Source organism: Montipora capricornis, chromosome 9 (assembly GCF_036669925.1).
Source record: "Montipora capricornis isolate CH-2021 chromosome 9, ASM3666992v2, whole genome shotgun sequence".
Taxonomy (NCBI): Eukaryota; Metazoa; Cnidaria; class Anthozoa; order Scleractinia; family Acroporidae; genus Montipora; species Montipora capricornis.
In genome coordinates, this window is record NC_090891.1 from 13,381,155 (window position 1) to 13,391,154 (window position 10,000).

General features: G+C 41.0%; 1 long non-coding RNA gene across 1 annotated transcript in view; it reads left to right on the forward strand.

Annotated features, from left to right (window-relative positions):
* The window catches only part of LOC138016671 (uncharacterized), a 310,549-nt gene that overhangs the window by 299,963 nt on the left and 586 nt on the right, over window positions 1-10,000 (forward strand). The window lies entirely within an intron of this gene.

Here is a 10,000-nt window from a genome sequence, read left to right on the forward strand (position 1 = left end):
GTGCTTTAAACAAACCTCTGTAAACTGAAAACACAAGCTTGTGAAACTTGCCCCTAATTTTACGAGAACTCATTGCGATTACGTGTATATAATAGAAGGGCAAAATTTTCTTGTCACTGTCGAGGCACATCGAAAACCAATTGGGCAAACGGATTAAAAAAGCACTTGTTCGCTCTCATTTTAATGCAAAACAAACAAATCAACTTTATCTTTGTGTCCAAAATAGTACAGATAATTGTTATTTAATTCCAGTTGACAATAAAAATTTTAGTTTCATTCCTGAACCAAGGAAAAACCACTTTTTAAAAATACGCATCCACTTTAAATGACGCATCCGTAAAAATAACAAACGGTTTAATGCCCAAGGAAAGAATTTGTTGCTGAGTAACTTCATCCACCAAGTATGAGCTATTACTATTACTGGTATTCTGTTTTGTCGTTGTCGTTCTCTTTCGCTCTCTTTTCATTTCTGTTTTATTCATAGGTCCTGCAGGTATCATGTAATTAACCTTATCAGAGCTTCGTTTAACAATGACTGCAAAATTCTCGCGCGCTCATTGGCTAAGTTTTATCGTCAATAAGCTGACAGACACATGAATTTATATTTTATGCGATAATGACGCGATATTGCTCTCGTCAGATTGAAGTTTCTCGCATTTTTGTCTTCTTCTCGTGTTTTGACTTAATTTTGACCCCTCTTCCTTTTTGTTATGGTAAAAAACAAAATTGATATTAGTTTTTCATGCGTCTTTCCTGTTATTGTCAACATTGTCAAAATAGTCTTCGCAAGAAAATCTGACATCAATTTGTTAAAAATTGCAATGCAGAGAAAAAAGCAGCTCTAAGCAAACTAAAAATAAACACTCAGCTTTAAGTTTATATCCCTCGGATGCTTGACTTGAATAACTGCGTAGCCGCCAGTGTGGACCACAGCTATCATGATATGTCAAACTGGATTGAAACCAGCGAAAATTGCAGAAAGAAAACATTTTCCAAACCTTTTTCCACCTGAACACAAAAAGCGTTGACTGTGTAAAAACTATAGTTGACGTAGTATGGCTGTGTAGCCGCGTCGAGCCACAGAAAGCGCGCGAAAAATGAAGCCTCGCTTTTGTTTAGGTGAGTTAACCTGGGTTGAACCTGCAATCCAGTCGAAAACCAGTACCTGATCAGCGGTCCAATGCCAAAAAAACAGCTTACCTCGGTGAACTTTATGCTTGAGCCCGCGATATGGTCACGTGATACTGGTCAGCGGATAAAAGGTGTGCATTGATCAAAACAAGGAAGTCCAACATCAAAGATGTAAAAGATGTATGCTGTAAACTAGCATGATACTGGTCACTTTGGCATACATGGAGTGGTGGACGTACGGACGTACGTACGTACGTATACGTACCTACGTATGTACGTACGGACGGTCGATGACGTCATGGCTATAAAGCCAAAATTTCTCGCATCGATGGGTTACCATATTTTCTTAACTATGGCGCGGAGTTCCGCTATGATACTGAAACCATGATCAAATGTCTACCCAATTTTTATCGAGAACTTTTGCAATATTTCCAAGAGTTAAAATACAGGACTAATATATTATTCCCCTACAGTTCGGGCTCTGTCGGATCTTCAAGGACAAAAAAGCTCGACCGTAAGAATAAAAAGGGAAGGGCTAAATGGGCATCCCTGTCGTACCCCTCTTGATATTTCAAAATAGTTGGTCATATGACCACCATTCGTGGCAGAACTTTGTAAACCATTGTAAAGAACAGAAAACCATTTTCTGAAGTTACTACCTAAGTTAAACATTTTCATGGTTTTTGATATAAAATTCCATTATACGATAATTTATTCCCGATATGCTTCGTCAAAGGAGTCTGAAGGCTATTTCTGTCAATATGATTCTTTGTCTTAATTCTGCTAACCTTCCCTGCTTCGCATCATTCATATGTTTCTGTGATCCTTCCGCTATGTTCTCGTTTTCCTATTGCCAGCGCCAGACCTCGGATATTCATGTGGCTTGTGGGTTTTCATTGCTTAAATACTTTCTTAAAATACGATTTAATGCCACAAAAAGTAAAGTATGATGCTTTTATGTACAAATACCGCAAACGTTTGCGTGCGAAGACAATTATTTGATGTTTCCCATGAAAGGCGCGCAGATAGTCTACATATGCTGTCAATCAAAATGAACTTCTACTTCCCGTGAAAAAGTACTGAAATATTTGATCTTTTTACATACTTTTTTTTCGATCGACAGGTGTGACCTTAATCTTTACTTAAAATCCAAAAAAAATTTTCGGAAAATTTTCTCCCTTGAATTAAAGTGTTTCTTTATGCTACTCTACTTATCTTTCCCTTGATAAACGCATATATCAGCTCTAGTTAAATCAAATTCTTCCATTGTTTGGCTGTAATTTCAAGAACTTCAAGTCTCGTACCCCAATAGGCCATTTGCATTCATTCTACTTTTTGTGCTTTTATCGTTTTCCATTTTCCCACACCAGCTATAGTTTTAACAACACCCTCTCCAACTCATTCATTTGTACGACAGGTCATACTGTACACTGACTTACAACTGGTCTGAACCTTTAGAATGAAAGAAGAGGTTTCAGCTGATACAACACCCGTAACATCAATCATAATTATAGCCTTGGACAAAATTGTTGAGACACTTTGCAATACCTAACTTGCCCTTCCACAATGTTGTTTTGCCAAATGGGCTCAGAAACCCGCGTGCAAACAACATTGTGTATTTTGTCATCGTTCCCCTGTTCCCCATTTCAAACTGGCTATGTTCTCTTGTTCCCCACAACCACTGGGAGGGACTCAAAGTTTCAGACTCTAGAATTTTGTATTTACAGTCGCTGTTGCTTGCTTTGATCAATGCATCCCACGTGAACGCCTAATTGGCGTCTTGTTAAAAGAAAAGTGAAGCGAAAACTTGCGTGAGTAAATTATAAGAGAAGAAAGAAGCTATCAGCGAAGGCAGTAGCCAAAACGCAGGGTCGAGTATGGCAAGCCGTTCGTAGCAAAATTTAATCTTAGATATATATGTTTGATCCTTTCAATAAAGGTTTCATTTAAAGCAATAAAAGCCATTCAATGCAATCCAATGCTTAAATTTTATATGCAATGCAATATCGCAAATATTGATTCAATCCAATCCTTAAATTTTATATGTAATGCAATACCACAAATATTGATTCAATCCAATCCTTAAATTTTATATGTAATGTAATACCACGAATATTGATTCAATGCAATCCTTAAATTTATATGCAATCCGAAAATATATGTTCAATCTTCCTGGGACGAGCGCGGCCATATAGAACCAGAGTAAACTGTGCAATGTATAGAACAAAAGATGGCAGCAGAGTGAGAAGAAAAATTTGACATAGAAGTTGAGTTTCCCAGATTTCTAGGAGAACTTGTGGATAGAACCGAGACAATATATTATTTGAGACATTTGACACAGAAGCTGCAGAAACGCAGGCCGAAGTTCTTGATCAAACAATTAGCCTGCTTAGGTCGATGAAAGAGTGTTGCAACCCTAGACACAAGGGACAAGGAAAATCTCGATTCCATCGATGGGGCCTTAGTAGATGTGCTTAATGTGCTTCGTCGCCGGACTATCACTCCGTCTACTATGGCTGCGGATTCAGGTACGATAGATAGGGATAAAGGAAAAAATCCCTGAAGACCTTCTCTCAAAATTCCCGTTGAGATGCCAGAAGAACTGCGAGGACTGGGAATTCACTTGAAGAATTCACTGGGAATTCACTCTGAGTTTCGAGATGGGCAGTTAACAGATGAGTAGCAGAGTATGGTTTATAGGATATGAGGGGCTTTGAACGACGTACCTGATGAACGACTCGACCGGATCATTCAAGATTACATAAACAATCATGGAAGTGCGTCTAAATGAAACATAATAGCCGGCGTCGAAGAGTCAGACAAAGGTTGGAGAAGCTAGATCCCGAAAATGATGCCTTGAGATGAGCTGCGATAGACGGAGTGATAGTCCGGCGACGAAGCACATCTACTAAGGCCCCAGCGATGGAATCGAGATTTTCCTTGTCCCTCGTGTCTAGTGTTGCAACACTCTTTCATCGACCAAAGCAGGCTAATTGTTTGATCAAGAACCTCGGCCTGCGTTTCTGCAGCTTCTGTGTCAAATGTCTCAAATAATATATTGTCTCGGTTCTATCCACAAGTTTTCCTAGAAATGTGGGAAACTCCACGTCTATGTCAAATTTTTCTTCTCACTCTTAAAAAGCTTAGCTTTTACTAATTTGTAACGATTTCAACTGAAGCGTATGAAATCAGTAATTGCGCAAACACTGAAAATCACGGTGTAAATTAAAGAAGTTGCAATTGATCCGCTCGAGTTATTCATTTGCCGTTTGTGTGAATAGCGAAAATCACTGAAATCGGGATACAAGTAAAACAAGAGGTTTTTTCACAGGTTTTTTATCACAAGCCTGGGCAAGCCAAAATAGTGATAGATAATGAACAAAACGCATCCCGGCTTCATTACAAGCAATTCACGAAAAATAAACCAAGCATTGGTTACATGAACTGTAAACAATACATGCATGACACTAGTATCTTCATCAAATTGTTCGAAGACAAGTAGAGTAATCGTCGAAGAACCTTTCAAATTGAAATAAAACCATTTCATGCCAAAGAGGCTAACAAACAGCCCCAGATGTATTTAAGAACACAAATCTCGTAACGACGAGTGCACAATAACACAAGGCCTTAACCACACGTCTGGACAAGCTAAGGCTTATGAGCACGCAGTGTTTGATCCAAGAGGCGAAATATCCCACAAGAATTTCTTAAAAATGGTTCTGAATTATAATTAAGTAAGAAATGGAAAACATTCGAGACCAGAGTAGCTCAAACGAATTTATTTGCAGAACGGTTCAGTTATTATTATTAAGTCAGTAAACGTACACCAACAAATACTTAAACATTTTACTGAATTAACAGAAAACGCTTATCACAATGTGATATTTGCGAAAAATAGTTCTCTTTAAACAAACGAACCACACAATACATAATCCTAGCAGTGATTACCTTAATCCAAAAAACGATCTATGTTAAAAGCATTCTTGATAGAAGTGAGCATTGCCTTCGCGTCCAGGTTTTACAATATTTCCCAGCTTGGCTGTTTTGGCTGTTAACAGTCCCGTTAGTACATTTCGAGTGGGATTGGTTACTGAGGCACTTTTGCTCCGAGCAACTCCGAGTTGCTGCGAGCAAATATGAGTACCGGTAAGTCCCTGTAGAGGAAGCAACTTGTAACGACAGAGTTGCTCCCAGCAACTCCGAACAAGTCCGAGCAGCTCCGAGTAAATATGAGTAGGTGCCTGCCACGAGGGGGGAGCAACTACCAACGACAGAGTTGCTCCGATGAACTCCCAGCAGCTCTGAGCAGCTCCGAGTAAATATGAATAGGTCCCTGTAGGGGGAGCAACTGGCAACGACCAACTCCGAACAACTCCAAGCAACTCCGAGCAACCTCCGAGTAGCTCCAAGCAAATATGAGTAGGTTCCTGTAGCGGAAACAACTAGCAACGACAGAGTTGCTCCGACCAACTCCGAGGAACTCTGAACAACTCCTAGCACCCGTTGAGTAGCGTCGAGCCTTGCAGGTCCTCTTGATCCCAGTGCGTCAGTGCCAGTGGAAGTAATGTTAATGTGATTAAGTGTACCAACTTTCGCAATACTTTCTCTTCCTTGCTTCATAAGAAAAGTCGTTATCTTCAGTCAATTCCGTGTCTTTAGGAAAATGTTCTGGGTCAAACAGACTGTTCAGCAGGTACTTCCGCTTACTTATAGCAGCTTCTACAGCCTCTGTATAATCCATGTCATCGTCGTCCTTAAAACTACGTATTGTTTGCATAACCTTCTTGTGCACTGGATCAGTTTTGAGGTCGTGGTACCACCTTACATATTGCAAATATAAGTGCCGTAGCTTTTCGCGGTAAACAGGAAGCAGATGGTTAGCAGCTTGAACCTGAGCATCATCCTTTGGCAAACCCTGACGTAAATTTTCTTGCACCTGTCCTTCCCAAGCTGAGTTTAGGTCACTGATAATTTCTTCTCGTAGTTTATACCATGGATCAACTTTCTCATTTTCTGTGCCACTCTCTGTATCGCCATCATCAGTTTCTTCCCCACCATCGTCTTCGTCCTGGTCATCATCCTCATTGTCATCATCACCAACCTCGTCGTCCTCGGCTTCATCTCCATCTTCATTTAAGTTATCCTCTTGGTCATCGTCCTCGTAATATTTTTCAGCTCTTCGTCCTAAACGCCCTTCCTCATCTGAAAAGCTGTCCATTGTTTCTTCGTCATCAAATCGTTTTGGGCAACTCACTGTCTCGTGTCGATCTCTGTTGAACTTGCGCCTAAATGCTCTCTGACAGAATTGACAAGAATGCATCATTCAAAGTAAGGGCTGAAAATTAGTGTTTCTTGAGAAATTAGGAGAGGTGTGTTCTGAGCTTTTGTTGTGATATTACCAATATATAGCGACAAGAACAATGGATTGGCCCCGGAGCCAATGAGGTAGAGGTGACATCATAAACGGCCAATGAGAAGCCTCTGAAGTTAAATCAAGAGGGCTATTATTCCCGAACGTTTCTGGGTATGGTAAAACCGGTTTTGGAAATAACGAGATACAGCTCACGTACGACACCGGTTTTGCAACATCGACAGCCAATCAAACCAAAAAAATATACTATTTGGTGATTGGTTCCCAACGACTTCATAGGCCCATCATCCCTTGAGGGAAAGTAGACATTTTGTCATAAAATGTGCAAGTCTTGCTCCTTGATTTTCATGAGATAACATGTCTGAGGTTCTTCATCAATTTGCACCTACTCGAAAGCCCACTCGGCCTTCAAAACCTCCCACCAACAAGAAGAAACTATGCAAGGTTGATAAGAAAGAAGTTGAATCACTGTGTGAAGCCTTTGATGCTATGACACTTGAAGTTTTGCCTCCCGCGGTAGATACGAAAGAGGAGGAGAAAAATGAAATCCCAGGCACTGTGCAGGTCGCAGAGCAGACCTACCAAGAGGGGGAGTTGTGGCAGCTAAAGGAACTCGCCACCGTCGATTAGCTCATGGGGCAGATCGCCGGCGGAAGTTCATGCGAAATGCTCTTTTCAAGGTTGTTTGTGAATTGTTGGAGCATGGGATGTCAGACAACGGACTTAAATATGTGAAATGCCCTGAGTACCCGTGCCCCTTTATTGCGAATCACAAAGAAGTACTCAATTACTTACAAGCGGTAGACCAACAACGGTACGAACACCTTGTAATAAACATCGGCAAAGAGCACTCCAAATGGCTAAAGATACCGTGTTACTGCGATAACCCTTACTCTTTGAAACAGAGCAAAACTGTAAACAACCCTGGACGCATGTATTGGTTCGATGCTTCTTGGATGCTACTCGGAGGTTGCTCGGAGTTGCTTGGAGTTGTTCGGAGTCCCTCGGAGCAACTTTGTCGTTGCCAGTTGCTCCCCCTACAGGGACCTATTCATATTTACTCGGAGCTGCTCAGAGCTGCTGGGAGTTCATCGGAGCAACTCTGTCGTTGGTAGTTGCTCCCCCCTCGTGGCAGGCACCTACTCATATTTATTCGGAGCTGCTCGGACTTGTTTCCTGTTTACCGCAAAAAGCTACGGCACTTATATTTGCAATATGTAAGGTGGTACCACGACCTCAAAACTGATCCAGTGCACAAGAAGGTTATGCAAACAATACGTAGTTTTAAGGACGACGATGACATGGATTATACAGAGGCTGTAGAAGCTGCTATAAGTAAGCGGAAGTACCTGCTGAACAGTCTGTTTGACCTAGAACATTTTCCTAAAGACACGGAATTGACTGAAGATAACGACTTTTCTTATGAAGCAAGGAAGAGAAAGTATTGCGAAAGTTGGTACACTTAATCACATTAACATTACTTCCACTGGCACTGACGCACTGGGATCAAGAGGACCTGCAAGGCTCGACGCTACTCAACGGGTGCTAGGAGTTGTTCAGAGTTCCTCGGAGTTGGTCGGAGCAACTCTGTCGTTGCTAGTTGTTTCCGCTACAGGAACCTACTCATATTTGCTTGGAGCTACTCGGAGGTTGCTCGGAGTTGCTTGGAGTTGTTCGGAGTTGGTCGTTGCCAGTTGCTCCCCCTACAGGGACCTATTCATATTTACTCGGAGCTGCTCAGAGCTGCTGGGAGTTCATCGGAGCAACTCTGTCGTTGGTAGTTGCTCCCCCCTCGTGGCAGGCACCTACTCATATTTACTCGGAGCTGCTCGGACTTGTTCGGAGTTGCTGGGAGCAACTCTGTCGTTACAAGTTGCTTCCTCTACAGGGACTTACCGGTACTCATATTTGCTCGCAGCAACTCGGAGTTGCTCGGAGCAAAAGTGCCTCAGTAACCAATCCCACTCGAAATGTACTAACGGGACTGTTAACAGCCAAAACAGCCAAGCTGGGAAATATTGTAAAACCTGGACGCGAAGGCAATGCTCACTTCTATCAAGAATGCTTTTAACATAGATCGTTTTTTGGATTAAGGTAATCACTGCTAGGATTATGTATTGTGTGGTTCGTTTGTTTAAAGAGAACTATTTTTCGCAAATATCACATTGTGATAAGCGTTTTCTGTTAATTCAGTAAAATGTTTAAGTATTTGTTGGTGTACGTTTACTGACTTAATAATAATAACTGAACCGTTCTGCAAATAAATTCGTTTGAGCTACTCTGGTCTCGAATGTTTTCCATTTCTTACTTAATTATAATTCAGAACCATTTTTAAGAAATTCTTGTGGGATATTTCGCCTCTTGGATCAAACACTGCGTGCTCATAAGCCTTAGCTTGTCCAGACGTGTGGTTAAGGCCTTGTGTTATTGTGCACTCGTCGTTACGAGATTTGTGTTCTTAAATACATCTGGGGCTGTTTGTCAGCCTCTTTGGCATGAAATGGTTTTATTTCAATTTGAAAGGTTCTTCGACGATTACTCTACTTGTCTTCGAACAATTTGATGAAGATACTAGTGTCATGCATGTATTGTTTACAGTTCATGTAACCAATGCTTGGTTTATTTTTCGTGAATTGCTTGTAATGAAGCCGGGATGCGTTTTGTTCATTATCTATCACTATTTTGGCTTGCCCAGGCTTGTGATAAAAAACCTGCGAAAAAACCTCTTGTTTTACTTGTATCCCGATTTCAGTGATTTTCGCTATTCACACAAACGGCAAATGAATAACTCGAGCGGATCAATTGCAACTTCTTTAATTTACACCGTGATTTTCAGTGTTTGCGCAATTACTGATTTCATACGCTTCAGTTGAAATCGTTACAAATTAGTAAAAGCTAAGCTATACTCTATGAGAGTCGATTTCGCTATCCTCAAACACTTTCTCAAGTTTAGGAATAAATATAAGGCCCTTATATTAGGTATGAAATAAAGTTTTATGAATGGAGTCCCAGCAGTGGGACAGTAGCAGCACCGTTGGCGTGTTTAAGATCGAGTTTAAACCCGGGGGGGGTACTCGACGTATCCCTGGGTGGGGACGTACGGCGCGGCCCCTCATACCCTGACCCTGTTTAAGACAAATATCGCTAATTTTCCTACCCATTTTAAGACAGAATTCCAATTTTTGATACCCTGTTTAAGACATTTAACCCAGTTTAAGACAAAAATTGATAAATCGTTATCCTGATTAAGACAAAAATGATAAATTCGATTCCCTGTTCAAGACAAAAATCCCGAAAAACATACCCTGGCTGGCCGCACGTCCCCATTAAGGCCTTATAAGGGAGTACCCCCCCCCCCCCCCCGGGAGTTTAAAGCATTCGCATAAAATTACTTTTGGTCCTGATTTGGTAAAATAGAAATTTAGGAGGTCATTATATTTTACGAAACTACGCTTGTTGTTCTCTAAATCTCTCAATTATAGCGGCAGAAGCATGATC